General features: G+C 37.8%; 1 protein-coding gene and 1 long non-coding RNA gene across 6 annotated transcripts in view; one reads left to right on the top strand and one right to left on the bottom strand.

The window, feature by feature from the left end:
• Positions 1 to 19,799, top strand: part of ptprua (protein tyrosine phosphatase receptor type Ua) — a 232,253-nt gene that overhangs the window by 20,255 nt on the left and 192,199 nt on the right. The window lies entirely within an intron of this gene.
• On the bottom strand, positions 8,062 to 11,290 carry LOC113641324. The gene is made up of 4 exons (XR_007143594.1): positions 11,096 to 11,290; positions 9,693 to 9,737; positions 8,342 to 8,445; positions 8,062 to 8,112 (listed from the first exon to the last, which is right to left on the bottom strand). It is a non-coding gene; the product is annotated as an uncharacterized LOC113641324 (long non-coding RNA).

The following is a 19,799-nucleotide window of genomic DNA, read 5'->3' on the forward strand; positions in this document are numbered from 1 at the left end:
CTGATTCTTGGATTGTTTTTTTGGGAATTGTATTCTTGTTGCTTGTCAAGCCAAACTTTAACCCTAATGTGTGTCCACAACCTTTTGAATCTCTTGCATTTCGGTCAATAACCCTGTGGTGATCACAAGACAAAAACCCTTAAAACTTTGAAAGGCAGCCACCGTTGTGTCTCTAATACGTAACTCAGCAACAGAAGCTTGTAGAGAGTTATTCCACTTACTAAGAGGATGTTGCATAAGAGGAGCTTAGCTTTGATCATGTGTACCATAGCCAAAATGGAAGAAAGGGTGCTTTATTAATATACTGTAGTAATCTATCTATCTATCTATCTATCTATCTATCTATCTATCTATCTATCTATCTATCTATCTATCTATCTATCTATCTATCTATCTATCTATCTATCTATCTATCTATCTATCTATAAATTGTAACAATTCTTCTGTAACACAAACGCCGGACCTTGGATCCATTCTTCTACAGTATAAAAAAGCAGATAAATGTGTTTCTGATCACCTCTATTATTAAGATGAGACAGAGCAATAAGTGAATAGACCTTGCACTGATCCATATCTGGACAGTTTTATGGCTCACTATCTCTGACATAGTGCTGTAAGGTTCTAAGCTTGTAAATGGATTCTTGTCTTGAAAGCAAATTCAGGCCAAGAAAGACAGAATAGATCATTTTGCCTCCAGGGTGAATCATTTTTCAGACTATTACAGCAGTGCTAGATCATTCAGGTGATGTGCTGATAATGCTGAGGTATCATTAGACCATTGACCATTGTCGGTCTCCATGGACAATGACCTGTGTGGGCTTTTGTAAAGCAAATCATCAGTAGATTGTACAGCTCTTGATAGCTACTCTATTCTTTTGTGTATTTATATTGTAAATGATAAAGGAACATAAACAATAGTCAAAGATACAGAAGATATCCAAATATTTCATGTTTGCCTTGATAATTAGTGAATAGTTGTGTAATTGGAAATCTTTCTTTTGTGTATTTCTTGTGTCCTCATATCTTTCAGGTCACTGTTATAGATTTGACTAGCTCTGTGTGTGTGTGTGTGTGTGTGTGTGTGTGTGTGTGTGTGTGTGTGTGTGTGTGTGTGTGTGTGTGTATGTGTGAGTGATTGTGCGCGTGTTTGTGTATCTCTGTGTGTGCCTGCTTGAATAAATGATCTGTAAATCAATAGTGGCCGACTGGCAGGACGATGTTCCCATGGCAGTCTCAGCCACACTCCTCCAGGATGATGCTCTTTAACAGCATGTTTGTAGCCATCGATCCACACAGATAGTCATTTCACTCCTCTTACATTTGCCCTTTGATTTCACTTTTCATCCATATTATGTCTCAGGATCTTCTTTACTTTCTGCCTGAGCTTAGACCATCGGACATGCTTCCCCCTCATGTCTTGTTGGACACCATTGTATCTTGTACCTTATTTTCTTCTCAGATTTTTTTCCACCTCTCTATCAATCTATTCTAGGTATTCCACAGATAAACCCCCAGCTATAGGCGACAGGGACAAACTTCTTGCCTCAGCTTTTCACTTACTGTAGAATTCTACTTTCTGTAGGAGTCAGAAATGATATGACTGAGGAAATGCTTGCAACATGATTTGCAGTCTAAATTGGTCCTGAAAGGTTCAAGAAAATCCTCATAAAAATCCTTACTGTTCATTAGGCTCTGTCACAAGTAAGACAGTTTAATGATTAGTGTAAAGATGATGGGTTTCATAAAAAGCTTTCTGCTAAATCAAAAAGGTTTGCTTTTTCCCCCAGAACGACTATTCCTGAAAAAGCGCTATGGTTATAATATAAAAATGTTTTCCATTAAGCAACATTAGTTACAGCATTCTTTCTCAGACATAACCATTAGCAAACATGAACCTAAACAGTAATAAAAACATATTAGAGTAATAATGCTGGAATAAATAAAGCTCCAGAGTGAACATTTTGAAATAACACCTTAACTAGCAAGCTCTTAATAGTATTTTAATGAATAAAATCTTCTAGCGATATAGGCCTTGACCCTGAAACCTGGAACTGGAGTTTGCACCTATGCAACATTATAATCAATACCCAATTATCAGATGGCACAGTCAGACTATGAAGCATCTCGTGAACAGCCCCTGTCCTTTAGGGATGTGCTCTGGAATCTTTTGTAGTGGGCTACATTTAATCTCATACAAGATGGAAACACACACAACTTCAAACAGTGCTGTTGCATGCACGTCTTGTTGGTGGTAATTCAAGAGAAGTGCCATGATGCACACTGGCATTCCTCTTTTATCTCTCATTTCTTTCCCACTAATCCATTCATTGTCATGCTATACGACGATGCACCTGTAACTGATTAGCGAGACAGATGAGCACAGCAACAAAGCCAGAAAGCTATGCCAAAGAAAAAAAATAATCTGTACAAGCAGTAAAGATGGGTACGTTTACTGTGGCAAAACTGTAAACAGCAATGTTCTTGATCCCAAAGCCCAAAAGACTAAAGCAACTAGAATCCAATTAATCAATGTGTCAATACAGCTAAACCTGCCGATGGTAGAAACAAAAAGAATACTCCAGGTATTGCAGTAAACACAACTCTCATTGATGGGGCAAATTTACAGATTTCTGGTTATCGAAACATGACCAAAAGCCACTGTAATGTTCATGCAACTTCATTTAAAAATCAATTGGGAAACAAAGTGCTGAATTTAAAATATGGGAAATGCCATTTATGTGACTTAATTTTTTGTACACTCGACTGTATATACGCCACCCATTAATACCCACTATTCCTGGGTCTTTAATGTACATTAGAAACCAATACATATTCTCAAACATTTGTAATGTCTTGGGACTTGTTAATGAACCAAAGCTTAGAGAAATACATTAATTATTGAGACATGGTTTTACAAAGCATGTACAGTACCTACCTCACACTGGGGAAGTCGTGGCCTAATGGTCAGAGAGTTTGACTCTCACCTCAGTCATGGCAATACCATGACTGAGGTGCCCTTGAGCAAGACACTGAACCCCCCCCCCCCCCCAACTGCTCCCCAGGTGCCGCAGCATAAATGGCTGCCCACTGCTCCGGGTGTGTGTTCATGGTGTGTGTGTGTGTGTGTTCACTGCTGTGTGTGTGCACTTTGGATGGGTTAAATGCAGAGAACAAATTCTGAGTATGGGTCACCATACTTATCTGTATTTCACGTCTCTGCTGATGAAATGTTGCTTAATATTTGCTTACATCCTATAGAGATCTTGGTCATTTCAATGCTTTATCCTACTCATAGAGACTGCTTTAGCATGACCTCTCAGAAAGGCAGTAAAACAAACAACATCTGAATTTCTTGTAGAAAAAGAGAAGCATCTCAAAGAAGTAGCTCCTTCAGGTTCTGAGAGGGCATCATCTGTAGTCCTTGCCCACAAAAAAAAAAAAAAAGATGGAGTCAGTTGATTCACAGGCTATTGACGTCTTTATGAGCTCAATCTGAAGGATGTCTACCCACTTACGAAGATTGAGCTTTGTCTCAATAAGATCGAGGTATCAGCATTCTTTTCTATGCTAGATCTGGACAGGTACAAAATTACCATTGTAACAAACTGTGCATTGTATGAATACACTGTAATACCTTCTGGTCTAGATGTCTAGATACTGCCAAGGCAATTTGGGAAAGTCAGCATTTCAGGGTTATTTTTAGACATTTGCAATGGCATCATCTTCTGATTTACCATTCTGACAATCATCCTTAGAAATAAAGTCTAAGTTATCGCAAACATCCTAAAACGGTTCTTAAAGGGATGGACCGATATGGATTGAAGCTCAATCTAAGTGTCTTTGGATGACAAACGAAAGTTTTCTACTCAGCTGCATCAGTTGCAAAGATCTGCTCAAACCTGTGGACCCTTGAAAAAACTCCAGAAAAAACCTTTTTGGGCTTTGCAACTCCTATGGAAATTATGATATTTTGATATTTTGCACCTGAAAACGTGACTGCTAAATGCAGTCACAGTTTATTTTTTTTCTACATCCAGGGCAACTATCATTCTGTGTATGAATGCGTCTACCTGCAGCATCCTCTCCTAGATCCTCTCCAGAATGGAAATAAGAAATTTACATCACAAGCAAGCTCTCACTGCTAAAGCACCCAGAACTAGTTCTGTGCAACTAGGTGTGGGAAGTACACTTCACTAAGTGCAATAATGCTTTGCCTCTTTAGGAAGAGAAGTGTCCACGATGTCAAGAAAGCATAAAAATCAGTCAGTTTAATAGGACAAGGTCCACTACAGCTGAACCAGGCTGGTTCGGTGCATATGGATATTTTTGGACTTGTTCCTCACTCAACCTGATCAGGAGAGGAATTTCAGGAGTGCCCATTTCTCACCTACTCCATGTAACAAAAACCAGGACCACTGTGTATCACCTCTCTTCAAATGGGAAAGGATAACAAAGATGATGGTGACGATTTATGGATAAAAAAACAGCATAACTAGCATGACTGTTACTTATAGCTGCTTACAGATATGATGCTCTTCTAATTAAATGATGCTACGACAACAAGCTAACCGGACACAACGCATCTGTGACTGACCTTTATTTAAAGACCCAAGTACATTTTTTTGTTTGTAGAAACCTCGGATGGGATATCAGGTGGGAGAACTTGTCTGTGAGAGAGACAGCACAAGCTGTTGCAGTCAGTAGAGACTTCCAACATTAGCCTCAGCATTGAAACCATTAGAGTAACTAGATGGACTAATTATAAGTTCAGTGAGCAAAGCCTTCAGTGTGGACTGTGTAAAGTGCAGCAGGGGAAGATTACTAGCCTGTAGGCTAATACAGGGCCAAAGAATCAGCAGGAATATCACAATAAATGTCATAATATGGAGCTGAAAAGAACATCATTCTGTTATAACCTGGTTTTAAATCACTATACTTTTTTTTGAAGCAGGTTTGCACATTGGGCTTCATATCAACCATAGGCTAAGTAATCATTTATTTCTGTATTTTTGTATAGGTGTATAAGCATACATTTCTGGACCTATACTCTACCACTTGTATCACTGAAACGTGTCCTAAGAAGTAAGATTAATAGACACACCCCAACCTTCTCATGGTCATGACTGTAATGAGAATATATTAGATAATTTTAGAATGAAAAAAAAACAACAACAAAAAAATGGAAAAGACTGCAATTTTAACCAAAGGCAGGAATGACTTTTAATATACGAATTGCATTTCCTGAAGAAGCAGCTGACCAGTTGTGTGCTGTCTATGTAAAAGTTATGAATACATAATGCAGTTCCTCTCTATTATCGGCACAGAAAAATACAAATGATATCACATATCAAATCATTCAACTGTTCCTCAGAACAATCCTATGAACTGTTTCATCAATGTATTGCAATTATGTGTGTAATATTGAAAAGATTCATTTCACACCAAGAAGGATCTGCGCATTAGTGTAATAATAGCTTGAAAACTAATACAATACTGCTTTGTTTTGCAGCACTGGAAGTCATTAATTCAATTACTATTCATTTGTCTTTTATTACTGGACCAAAAACTTATGAGAATGAGCACAAGAGGTATGAAGAGTGTTGGAAAAGATTAGGAGAGCAGGGAGCTAATAGTCATTATAGGTCTACTTCAGCTACGCTAATCGGCCTAGCTCTGGGACTCATCAGTGCTTTTGTTTACCAGGTTCCTAATACTCTTATTGGCTGACCGCGCAGCAGGAGGCTCACCACCTCACTTTCTCTCTTAATCATGCTAAATCGATGGGGGGCAGGCTTTACTGGGGCTCTTTACGACAAAGCCCTAGAGCTTTTATTAAACACTTATTTGAGGTGTTCCAATGCGATAATGAATTTTATGCCTTAAAGCCGAGAAGAAAGTTATTTAGTACTGGACTTGTGAAAATGAACAGTGTACAGTGTGTTTAATAACATCACTCAATGCAATCTGAATGGATATGAACATTCTGTAAATGCGGACATGTGGTCTCTCTTATTCCATGACATGATGAGCCATTTTTGTACCCTTTGTTCTTGAAAATAAATAGGAACAAGACAGGCTTTCTCTTCTCTTACCTCCATCTTGTTGATGATGCTTGCTACTGGAGGAGAAACTGAAGAATTTGTCATTGTCTCAGAAAACAGCAAAGATAGATAAAGAAGAAAGAGCTGTAATATGGTCTCAAAACAAATCATACATTTAGTTCTAAAAGATAAGGGATTATCTGAGGCTACATTACATGCCGAATAATGTTGGTCTAGAGCATTGATCTTTTTTTAAAAATCTGGGTTCAGGAAAAATCTCAATAAGGTGTAAGCAGCATGTGTGCTCTGTGTGGTATCCCAATTATACATGGAGGATGTGGTAGCCTAGTGGTTAAGGTGTTGGAAAACCAATTGTAATGTCGCATGTTTGAATCCCAGGTCCAACTAGCTACCAATGCTGGGGCCCTCTGCAAGGACTTTAACCCTCAGCTGCTCAGTTGTATAAAATGAGAAAAAAAGCTAAGTCGCTATGGATAAGAGTGTCTGCCAAATGCCCTAAATATTATGTAAGGGCAGGAACGAGTGAGGAACAGGGCCAGAATACTTTACACTTCATTATCCATCTTGGAAGAAACTATGTACTGTATGAAACACATACTGTAGTAACGCAAGTTACTAAAATGGCATGCTTTAATTCACCTAAGTGATAGCAATTTCAGTATACAATGTGCAATAAAAGACAAGACGAGATGTAATAGAGCTGTCTTTCTCTGTCTTACTGTGTATTTAACACAGAACTTACTCTACTGAACCTCCTCTAATGTGACTAGATTGCCATTTATCTGCTGCTCTTGTCTTTTTTTGAAAGCCAAAAGAGAAATGATTGCAGTGGCCAACCAGAAGCAAGCTGCCGATTCTTTTGTTCATGTGCATGCCGCAGCGCTGAGTAGTGACTCGACGGCAGCTCCGGCGTTGTACCCATTAGAGTAGCTGCATTTCGCCAATTATCTGCTGCTCTTGTCTTTATGTGCACAAAGTAATGCCTGGAATGTGAAAGTGCCCCTTGTGCTTTCGATTTCTGCCTTAAATTGTGTGTCATAAAGCAGAATAAGTTAGATATAAGCAGGAGGTTTATATGAAAAACCAATTTGGCAGAGAAAATCGTAAATGGAATCCAGGCAGGGGTTAATTGATCAAATATTTAGTACACTGCAGGCCAAGAAAATCAAATTTATTATTGGAAAAAGAAAAAAACAGGGAAAAATAAATATGTTTTAATTGCATATACTATAAATGCAAATATATACTTCAGATTTATGCTTTTTTAACCTGGCATTATTACAGTCTCACTGATGGATGTGTGATGCAAGTCAGGAGATATAAGACCAGGCAAGGAGTTGTTTTGGCTGTATATTTGGGGTCATTGTCTTGTTGAAGCATCCATCTTCTCCTCAGATGCCATTTCTTGACTTATAAGATTGAACCTATTGCTTTCAGGTCATCCTGCAATTCTCTCTTAAGTGAATACTGGCATCTCTGTTAGATTATTATCATAATCATGAATCCATCCGTTGCAATGACTTGGATGTTAAACTTTTTAATAATAATCGACTTATCAGACTTTTTCTATCAGTGTAAACAAATGAATTATTTTATTGTGGCAAGTCTGATACAAAATTAGCCATTACACTGTTGGCTAACCTTACACAGAACTATAGATGTTGAATATACCGTTTACTTTGAAGATAAAAACTACTTTATGTAAAAACCTTGGCGGGGGGGGGGGGGGACGCACAGTGGCTTCGTGGTTAGCACATTTGCCTCACACCATCATGGTTGGTTCGATTCCCGCCTCTGCCTTGTGTGTGTGGAGTTTGCATGTTCTCCCTGTGCCTCAGGGGTTTCCTCCAGATACTCCGGTTTTCCCCCAGGTCCAAAGACATGCATGGTAGGTTGATTGGCATCTCTGGAAAAATGTGTCCATAGTGTGTGATTGCGTGAGTGAATGAGAGTGTGTGTGTGCCCTGTGATGGGTTAGCCCTCCGTACAGGGTGTATCCTGCCTTGATGTCCGAATGACGCCTGAGATAGGCACAGACTCCCCGTGACCCCTAGATGTTTGGATAAGTGGTAGAGAATGAATGAATGAATGTTAGAACTTTTCTATGAATGTCCAACTAGGCTAGAAAATATTCTAGAAAAAAGATAGATAGAAAGAAATTCTTATGTGACATGAATTCTTAATTTCATATGAACCATTAAGCACAACAAAACAGGAGCAAATTCCATTTTCTGGCCTCTGGTAAAAAGAGTTATGTCTTTGGAGCTCATTCCACTTACGTTTTGTTGAATAATTTTGTTCATGAGAAGTTCAGAAAGCTCCATAACCTTCCAATTCTTGTGTACAGTCACATCAGGTGCAATTTGCATGACTGTTTTTTGGTCTCATGCAAATAAAAATTAAGATGGGAATCAGACACTGTATAATTTTTTAATATAATGTCCGACATTTATATTAACAGTTATAAACTTGAGGAATGAAGCATGAAGCTTCATCCAGGATGAAGTGTTGAAGAAGTTACACATTTAAAGCTAGTTTTTCTAAATACAACTCAATTGCACAAGTGTATTTAGCGTACAAGTGTTTGGACACACTGATATTTTCGACCTTATTTAAAATATCCTCGCTTAAGGTTCTGCCAAGAAATAGAAAGTGACTCATGGTTATCTGTATTCCACACACAAGCACACACACACAAACACACACACACACACACACACACACACACACACACACACACACACACACACTCCTGATACCTCTGTCCTTTCTTGTTCCCTAGCCGCTTTGTGGTGCAAGTCTTCAACACTAATGCTTAGTGAAGGGCATGGCTCAGGAGTAGATAAGGATGCTGGATGCTCTTCTCCCACCTATATCACCGCTCTCGCTTAGTGTTGGCATGCTCCTGAATATATATGTGTATGTGTGTGTGTGTGTGTGGATGTGAATGTAACTTATTAGTCTGGTTATTCTCTCATGCTGTTAAAAGTCCACAGCTCTGTAATGGATGGGGCCTAAAAAGAACTTTCTAACACATGCTTTTCGGTCTGTTTGTGCATGTGTGTTTTTGTATGCCGGATTTTATATATACCGATAGTTAAATATCATATAATAAATATTTTCTGTTGTTGAAAATCAAAATAAATGATTAGGTTTGAGGACAATGAAACGCTTACTTGTCAAATGTTGGCACAAACAAAGTCCATAGCCAATCAGGAGATAGCGTTAGTAAGAACCTGATAATAAGTAGATGTATGAGTGTAAATATATATATTTTTATTGCTAAACAAATCATTTATTTGTTCTCTGATTTTCTAGGAAGCAAGTGATGGCAATTTACATGATTTCTCTTTGTAGAATTTGTATCGGCACCTAGTTCTAATCAGGAAGTTGGTGCATTTGGTGTGTTTCTTCATACTTTACCTCCAAGTCAGTTGTATTGGTATGTGTACAGTATGCTACCCACTTATCTGTCTTTTAGTCAGCAGAGTAGATTAGTTCTCTACACAGTGTTTTAGCTCTTTAATTAAAACTAATATTAGCTTCAGAGCTGTTTATAGAGCTTATTGGGGAACCTTGCTGTTCCACTAAGCAGCATGTAGCGAGATTAGACGTGAATAACCTTTTTACCTGCATCATCAGGCAGCCGCATAGGGATCTGACAGGCTGAAGAAGCTGAAATCCAAACATTAAAACATCCAGTCTTTATCTAATACTCGATAGAATTTAAAATAACTTGACTGATTCTTTATATTCTCATAGTTCTGAACGCTTAAACTGCAAATCGTACTGTATGTCAGTACTTTATTGGTATTCTTACTTACTAAGGCATATATTTTGCGTGCTTTCATTAATAGAAATGTTAAATAGTGCAGTACAGAATTCTCATTGTTTTATTTGTAATATAAATCAGAATTCATTCACATAGCAAAGAAGGACAAACCCATTAAAAAACATTGTTCTTAAATGGCTTTTGCAGCTTTAAATCCAGTTTCTATTGATGTTCAGACTTAATAAAGGTACAATTACATGAAGAGAAAATGTTTTTCTGTCATAGCTCTTTTTCTCATCTTACTGACATGACATAATTTGCAGATATTAACAGTTCATGGCTTCTATCGTAAGGCAAGTGACTGCTTTATAACCTGCTGTATGTCATAATGCACTAGTTGGTAGATGACATGGATTTCTGCTGCGTGAATGGAGTATGGTTCTAGGAGAAAGACTTTAAATTACATCTTATTTCCCATAGTGGTCATTTTTGGGTCTGGATATTTGCTGACTCAGAGAAACACCTTCCAAAAAAGGGGGACGTAGGCAATAGAAGGGGAATGTAATTTATAGAAATGAAAGAGGAAATTGTGATTATCTTTTTTTTTCTATAGTTTAAATTAACAGACCTATAACTGATAATTACAACTTCTTCTCCCAGAGACCTGGGCCCTTGTTTATGAAAATTCTAAGTGTAAACAGTTGCCGCTAGTGACAAAATTCTAAGAAAAATCATAAGAATCTGGGCATTTCCGCTTAACAATAAAAGAAAATAGTCTGCATATTTGAAAACTATTACAAGGAGTGCACTAAATTGCCGCAAATCCATTGTATTGTCTACTTTTGGTTATGTTTTGCATTTTGATAAATGCATAATTACTCAATTATAATATCTCCTAATTATTCATATCTAATGATAGGTTTCTGACATCCTTATTTTGACAAATATAATAAGGAATATTTAATTAACATGTACAGAATACACTTACTAGCCTGCAGTATACTGTACATCAAGTCGTGCTGTCTCGTTATGAACTTGTTACGAAAAGTGTGACTATTTAATTAAAATGTAAAACCCACTTTTTTTTTTCAGCTCAAGACTGCAAAAAAAATTAAAAAAAAAATATTACACCTTAGCAGCTTGAATTATCTTCACTGTAGTGAAATTGATGCAGTATTTCCTATGGTTAGGATTATTATAATTAACAAATATAAGATTATTACATATATTGCTCGATATAGAAAGCAATTACAGTACATACGTCTTCACCGGTAGATGTTTAAAAGACAAATCCTGAGTTTGCAAATTCACCAATTCAATTAGTATTCAGCTCCCCAAGTTGTAACAATAGTCAAATAAACGTCATAAATTTAAATGTCATCAAATCACAAATTGAGCAAAGTAGGTAAATAAAAAAAGAAAATAAAATCAGTACGAGCCTGTAAGCATGTCAAACTGAAAGTGGCATGAGACCAAGGGTGAAAAACTATTCTGTGCTGTGTGGGCGGAGCTTTGGGTGGGGCTACTGCAGAAAGATCATTGTCCATTGGCTGTAGATTGCCCACTCAAACAGAAGTTAGAAATGATTCTGGTATTTTCTGTTATTTTTCCCTTCGACTTCAAATAAATAAAAAAATATTTAACATTTGATTGGATGGTGCGAGGCCACTTCTGTCTGCAATGTGTTTAATGCTATAGATAAAATAAATAAATGCTAGAGATAAAATAAATAAATGCTTAAAAGATAAATCGAGTAGTCATATGACATAAAGCTGCTTTTTGATTATAAGCAGTAAATTAGTGATTTCAAATTTGTGCTCCCTTTTCATTTCTGTAGTTATTTCGACCTGCGAATGTATCCTGCGTATGTATCCAGTGTATGTGGAAAAGTAAATGAATTAAATGGACATGAGTGATGACATTGATGTAATTGTGTCCTGCCAGACTCCTAGTCTTAAACAGCCAAACGTAACATATAGGGATTAATAATCTGCTCCCTACTGAGATCCCCTGCAGTATCATCACTGTCTATCCCACAGAACACCTGCATATGTTTCAGTATCTGTTTGGATGGGTTGGGTTACTTGGGTTCGATGCAGAGCTGCTTTAATTTAATGAAAACTATAGTAATTACTACGGTTTGGGCAAATCTTGTGAGTCAGCTTGCGATCGTAATATACAGCATGTTCACATTTCTGACTTTTTGTTGTTGCAGGAGGTTCACGTAGGGTTTCATAACTGCATTGTAAATGCAAATTTGATTGCTGGTTTACTTTGAGGGTATTAAAATTACACATTGGGTGGCATATGGGCTTCATAAATAAGTGAGGATGTATGAAATGGTACTTCTTGACTGAAGTGCAAAACACATTTACTTTCAAACTTTCCTGATTTTTACCTTAAGTCAAAAATGCCATTTGATAATTTTATGATAATTATTATATTTATTTTTATAAAGGGTTTAAGAAATGCTTGTTATTTTACAAGCAAAGATAAAGCCATGTTGTAAAATTAGGAGAGATGTGCAGTGTGATCATTAGAACTAGGACAAGTCATACTGTTTCCCTGCAATATATTAGACTTTATTTTGACTTTTTCTAGTATTAGATGTTTGGATTAGATGTTATTACCCATCATCTCGTTCATGTAGCATCACATTAGACTTTGTATTTGTTTGTTTGTTGAATTGTCACTTGCATTCTGTTATACCATATTGAAGCTGACAGCAAAATAAATAAATAATAAAATCTATCAGCATATTCTGTTTCACAATATTTTCAAGGCGAGGGTTTGTCAGGATGATTTTGAAAAGCCCCATGACAAACACCACTACTCAAGAACTGGCGACCTCAGAGGAACTGCACACAGGTCATTTTATTAATCTGAAAGGGAAAATAAACTTAAGCGCCTGTGTAAACCTGGAGAAACCTCCCCATATAACTTTCCTACTTAAATACTAATTGAATTAATCAGTAGGAGTAGAGTGCTGCTGGCGAGACACCGTCAGGTCTGAGCACTTAATCTTCGGAAAGTGAGAAAACGTATGGGCCATGGGGTGAGTTGGAGGTAGAAATCTAGTGCCAAAACTTGATTAGACGAAGAATAGAAGCCTTTATTTCCTCACATATACATTACAGCACATGTTGAGCTTACATAATACATAGTATTCAGGTATGTAATTCAGGTATTCAGTATACAAGTTTCAGGTGAACTAAGGTTTATTGTTGCGTAGTAATCAGTCGTTTATCCAGGCTGATCAGCCAAATGATGTTGTACTGTTTGTGCATCAAAAACAGGGGGAATGTACACCACAACCTAACCTGCATTATAGATGCTGAGTTGAATGGGTTGCAGTTTAGAAGAAGACTTTGTGTCATGTTTTAAGTTAGAACACAACAGACAGATTCTAGGCACCAACCTTGCTTTATATAAAAACTAGTAAAGGATCAACGATGCTACTGTTATTTGTGTCCGTTTAATACCATGCAAGTTTACAGTACTCTGTAAACTAAAAAAAGCAAATACTTTCATTCAATACCAAGTTATGTAATGGGACATAAATCTAGCATACAGTACCATGCTAATGAACAGACGACACAAAATGGCAGTGATCAAGATGTATTTCATGATTAACGATGGCAATCAACGTAAAGTGTATTTGTGAAACAAAAGGAGGTACTACATCATCAAACAACACAAGTGTCACTATGTGTAAGTGAATGAATCCTAAATAAATTATATAACATATTCATAACTAAATAAATTAGTAGTAGTTTATTTTCCTTCCTTCCTTCCTTCCTTCCTTTTTTCTTACGTTTCTTATTTTTTCCTTCTAACTACTTTCCATCCATCCTTCCTTCCTTCCTTCCTTCCTTCCTTCCTTCCTTCCTTCCTTCCTTCCTTCCTTCCTTCCTTCCTTCCTTCCTTCCTTATTGGCTTCCTTCCTTCCTTCCTTCCTTCCTTCCTTCCTTCCTTCTATCCTTTTTTCCCCTTCGTTCATTTCTTCTTTTTCCTTCCTTCCTTCCTTCCTTCCTTCCTTCCTTCCTTCCTTCCTTCCTTCCTTCCTTCCTTCCTTCCTTCCTTCCTTCCTTCCTTCCTTCCTTCCTTTCCTTTCCTTCCTTACTTCCTTACTTCCACCAGCCACTACCCTTTCTCTTTGAACAACAATTAAGACTTTGTTGTTTTTACTTCATTCATATTTGTATAATATTATTGTAATATTGATATTATTAATATTAATCTGTTTTTAAGGCGGTACGGGTGAGTGGTATGTTTAGGACGTAACAGACATGACAGTGAAAGACACAAAACAATAGAAAAGACAAGACAAAATAAAGAGGTTGGGGTTCTCTGTGTTTACTTAAACATTTGTCTGCCAAGTTCCCATTCTGCAGTCTCATGGCTTCCTAAAGAATTCTTAAAATCTGTGTTATGTTTAAAGAATAGCAACAAAGGTGCACTTTTCCATGGATTCGGAAAGAATTTACTGTGAGAATGATTACAGCATAATCCCATGGAATGTCGTATCATTTCTGAAAGGACAAAGACATGTGCCACTCCATCCATTTGTACTTCAGATCCATAAAGCTCGCTGCAGTGTGTGAATGTGTGTGGTTGGTAATTCTCCAAATTCAGTGGTGTGTAACCGCACAAATGTCTCCTACCACCTTCCTCCTTTCTCCTTCCTTCCTGTGGATGAATAGGCTGCCTCAGTCTCATGCTTCTCACACACACACACACACACACATACACACACACACCCTCCATTTGGACACACACAGGGTCTTTAAAAGAGTTCCACATGTCTGCTGAGAGCAGATGTAAATATATGCAATATAAATAATCATATACAGTATATGATTCATCATCATGTTTATTATTTTATCACAGGAAATACTGCACTTTATTTGTACACTAGACTAGGCTGTAATTTTTGATCATCTCACTGGAAAGAGAATGTGGGGTAAAGGAGTCAGTTTAACAAACTGTAACAGGAAGCTCGATGAGGCAGGACACCAGCCGGGGTGCTTGGAGTAATATTTATTAGGGTGAATCTAATGATCATAATCATTGTGGGGGTCAGAATACAGGCAGGAAATACCAAAGTGTGATAAATCATAATCCAGTTCAACTGACCGGAGGGAGTCAAAACCACAACGACGGAAAATGAGACTTAGACTTAAAGATACAGAGATTTTAGGGCCAACAAAGAAACAGTGGGGGAGATAGAGCCGAACTAATCCAGGACTGACACGATATAGGTGCACACATTCAGATCCCGATACAGTGACACGATAGGGAAGACACTAGAACTGAAATAAAGCAAAAACACATAGTGGAAGAAAGAACAAGCATGAGCAGAAAGCGATTGTTCCTACTAATGAGGTTTACTTTTCTTAAGATCTTAACCTAAATGTCCGGGCCACTTTATTAGGAACTGACACTTGTATAATGTCTGGTTTTTGGAAAACTGTAGCACTGTAGCCTCATTATTCCTGTTCTGAGCTTACATGAGTGGTACCAGGTTCAAAGTGTTGTGCAGAGCGGGGTAAAAAGTGGCTATTTATGGGCTCGTACTAAACCGGCTATTCTCCTCAGACCCTTTCTCATCAACAAGATGTTTCCAACCACAGAACTTTGTTCACTGGATTTTTTTCAGTTTTTCACACTGTTCTGTATAAACTCTATAGAATGGTGTGTGTGTGTGTGTGTGTGTGTGTGTGTGTGTGTGTGTGTGTGTGTGTGTGTGTGTGTGTGTGTGTGTGTGTGTGTGTGTGTGTAAATTCCAGAGTGAAAGTCACAAAGATATATTTTCCTATTCTGATGATTGATGTGAACATTACCTGAAGCCCTTGACCTGTATCTGCATGATTATACGCATTGCGCTGCTGTCACATTGATTGGCAGATTGGATAATTGCATGAATGAGCAGCTGTTCCTATTAAAGTAGCAAGTGGATGAATTTACTATTGTGTGACATAACTTAGCTCATGATACTTACTCATGATTACCAGTAAAGGTGCACACAGAACGCATTTAGAATGTGTTTCAGCCCTGGCCCATGAATCTTCTAGGCTTTCGGCTCCTGCCTATATATACAGTATATGTGTGTAGGCTTGGTCTTTTATTTTTTCCCCCCTTTGGCTTGACTGATCAGACAGTGCTGCCCTTGCTCTTGTGCCTGTGTGTCAGTGGGAAAGCTGCATATGGCCAGGTTGATGCCCACCAGCTTCCTCCCTCTCATTTTTATGCTACCTTGATGGTCTCATGTGACAACGTGGGTATTCAGGGCATTATGGAAGGTGTGTGTATGTGTGTATGTGTGTATGTGTGTGTATAGATTTTGATAAGTCTGGGCTTGGTTGAATAAAGGGCTTTACTTTTTTTTTCTCCACACATTTTCACGTTTTTGTCAGGATAAGGTGTAGTTATTAACCATCTCAGTAGTGCACATTTCTAAAGTCGAAGATTTTAAACATTATTAAAAAATCTTGGGAAACAGATCTTAGGAATGCATGAAAGACAAGGACACAGTATAAACACCCAAGGAGACGCAGCAGGAATCGTGACTTATCAATGCCGCAAAATGCCATGCAATGTACCTGATATTCAGTTTACTGTGGCTGTAGCTCATCACACACACACACACACACACACACACACACACACACACACACACACACACACACACACACACAAGAAATGTGCACAAAGTTTGCCGTGAAATGTTGGACATTTCAGTGGTAGACCAGAGAGCTACCAAAAAGCTTGCAATTAAAGCAGAGGTTGTTTGCTAATGTAAATTTGTTAAGAAATTAAAATAATTTTAAAAATAAAAGTCAAATCGGTGTAAAACTCAAATATCTCACCAGATTTGTACATGTGTTCTAATGTTGATCATCTGTTAAAAAGAAAACAAAACAGGCAGCTTCTACTACGGCAATAAGAGTATTTAATAATGTATGTTATTAATAACATTAAGCAAGCTTTGTTTAGTGCTTATGGCTATGTACAAACAAAATAGCCCTATTATAATTTAATAATTACTTGTATTTTTTATTATTTTGCACGTTCTTCGATTATTCCCATTAATATAAAACAACTGTTTTTCACAAAACTTTCTCAATGGCATTCTTAATCCCTGAATTTGACTGTATAATCCAGCTGTAAAGGTGCAGTAATCTAATGCAAACAATATGATCTGAAGTTGAAGTCGAGGTTTACTTTAGTCAGTCTTCTTAGGCATAAACCTGCACACATGAGCATGAGTAGGATGTGAACTTTTTCATGTGACTTTTAATGAATATGCAAGAACATTAATAATAATGCAAGAACAATTTCTGGACGAATCTGTTTGTATTCCGGTCCGGATTAATAATGAGATTAATCATGTATCTGGTAACACAGGCTAAATTTTGAAAGCATAGAAGGGAATACTATCCTAAATCATCTGCAAACAACATTATTCGCCGTTTTCTCACTATCTTTTGCTCATATTCATGAGGAATAAGAGTGGCCTTTTGTGTTGCCACATGTATGACACAAAAACTACACACCTTTGGCAAATTTGTACCTACTATGAAGTCAAAACAGCTTAAACAACAGTGTCAATGATGCACTGACTTCCTTTGTAGCCTGAGATTATCCTATCGACCCTGAAAGTCTGGGCCGAAGAAACAAATGCTTTGGTGTCTGAGTATTATTTGACTGAGTATTTCTACATAAAATAACTTGTTCAAATGTGTAGACTTTGTAATGGATAGTGTTACAACACATCTAGGGTTGACAACAGAAATGAGAAAATGGACTCCTCTCCTGCCCCGAGCCCTCGGCCAGACCAACACGCCGAGCACTTATTAAAAGATCAATAGAAGATCAAGTTTTATTGATATAGTTGTATTCTCACTCCACTCTCACGGTGGTTGTTAAATTCGGGATGAGCGTATGGCAGAAAAAACAAACACAATAATAAAAACACAAAAGATTTTTTAGCCACCGTCTGACCTAAAAAAAACAAAAACATAATCTACTCAACGTTTCTATCTGATGGAAGAAAAGGCACTCCAAAAACACATTAGCTTGTACACCAACAACAGTGAATTTAGTCATGCTTCTGAAGAGAGTGTACTGTAGGTTTTATACAGTATACAGAGGTGTGTTTGTCAGATATGTAGGAAGGGTAGGGAGAAACCTCAACATCTCACTTCTGTCTGATGTGTTTCTCTGGACTTTTATAGACAGGGCACCCCTGTGTGTCAGGTGATAACAGGGAATGAGGGAGGGAGGGAGGGAGGGAGGAAGGGAGGGAGGTAATGAGTGAGGGTTCGAGGGAGGGAGGGAGGGAGGGAGGGATGGAGTGAGGGAAGGAGGGAGTGAGTGAACGAGTGAGTGAGGGAAGGCTGAAGGAAATGAGCGAGTGATGGAGTGAGTGAGTGAGTGATTACATTTGGTTTATGTTGATGTTCTAATAGTAAATATTAGATACACCGTAAAATATTTAAGGTTCTCCCACTTGCCCAGATGTCATATTTCTGCAGTTATTTGTGCAGACGGAAAATTAAGCCAAAAGTATTGGAAAGTCAATTTCATAGTCAATTCAGCTTTGAGGTGATCAGCTTACCATTTCCAGTGTGAGAGCAAATATACTGACACCCCAACTCTCTCTCTCTCTCTCTCTCTCTCTCTCTCTCTCTCTCTCTCTCTCTCTCTCTCCCTCTCTCTTGCTCTCTCCCTCTCTCTCTCCCTCTCTCTCACTCCTTCTCTCTCCCTCCCTCCCTCTCACTCCCCCCCCTCTCTCTCTTTCTCTCCCTCCCTCTCTCTCTCCCTCTCTCAGCAGTGAGAATCAGGCTATTTAAACGGCTGTAGAGTTTAATGGATATTGTGGATATGAATAATGGATATTGTATAATACCCCAATAAAGAGTGTTATGAAACCTGAAATGACTGTCATTCCATTAAGTATATCCACAAATTAGCTTTTATTATTTACGCTAGAATATTGCTTATGTAATTCACTCGAATAAAGTAGCACAGACACAAGGGCTGACGGCAGTGTGAGTGTAAGTGAGCCTCCGCACCTTCCTTGTTTGTTACGGACATAACCTTTTTTTTCTGCTTTGTTTTGACAGATGTCACTTACTGAGAGTGCATACTAGGTGCACAATAAACAGGTCTCTGAGTGTCTCTGTGATTGCATCCTGATACTAACTGATTGATATGGAAAATATGCGCTTTCTTTTAATTGACATTGACAGATTTGTAGCAATGCACAGACAACTCTTCTGAGAAGTGTGACTCGTTTCGCACTTTGCCCTTTTACTCCCACACTGACAAAGTGCAACACCACATTCTGTGTTCAGTCGTTATCATGCACCTACACACACCCCCTCAGGTAATGATTACACTAAACAGCATAATACATAATCCAGCACCCACACTACCATACCTACACACTCATACACACACTCATACACACACACACACACACACACACACACACACACACACACACACACACACACACACATACACACACACACACACACACACACACAAACACACACACACACACACACACACACACACACACACACACACACACACACACACACACACACACACACACACACACACTTAAAGAATTTGTTATTAGGAGAAAAGTTACTGTACTATATACTTATAGATACAAATATCATCATGTGAGGTCTAGGAGGTGGAGCCAAGTACAAGCAATCTATATTTTTACATGAAACATACACAAATACAAGAACAGTATAAAGACTGGGAAGCAGAACATGAACTATGGATATGAGGTAAGCGTCATAAAGACAGCAGCACACAACATGCAAAGAAACACAAAACCTGGCTGTGTCTCAATCAGCTCATTATTTATTTATTTATTTATTTATTTATTTATTTATTTATTTATTTATTTATTTATTTATTTATTTATTTTTACATTAAAA

This window comes from Tachysurus fulvidraco, chromosome 7 (genome assembly GCF_022655615.1).
Source record: "Tachysurus fulvidraco isolate hzauxx_2018 chromosome 7, HZAU_PFXX_2.0, whole genome shotgun sequence".
In the NCBI taxonomy this organism is placed as follows: Eukaryota; Metazoa; Chordata; class Actinopteri; order Siluriformes; family Bagridae; genus Tachysurus; species Tachysurus fulvidraco.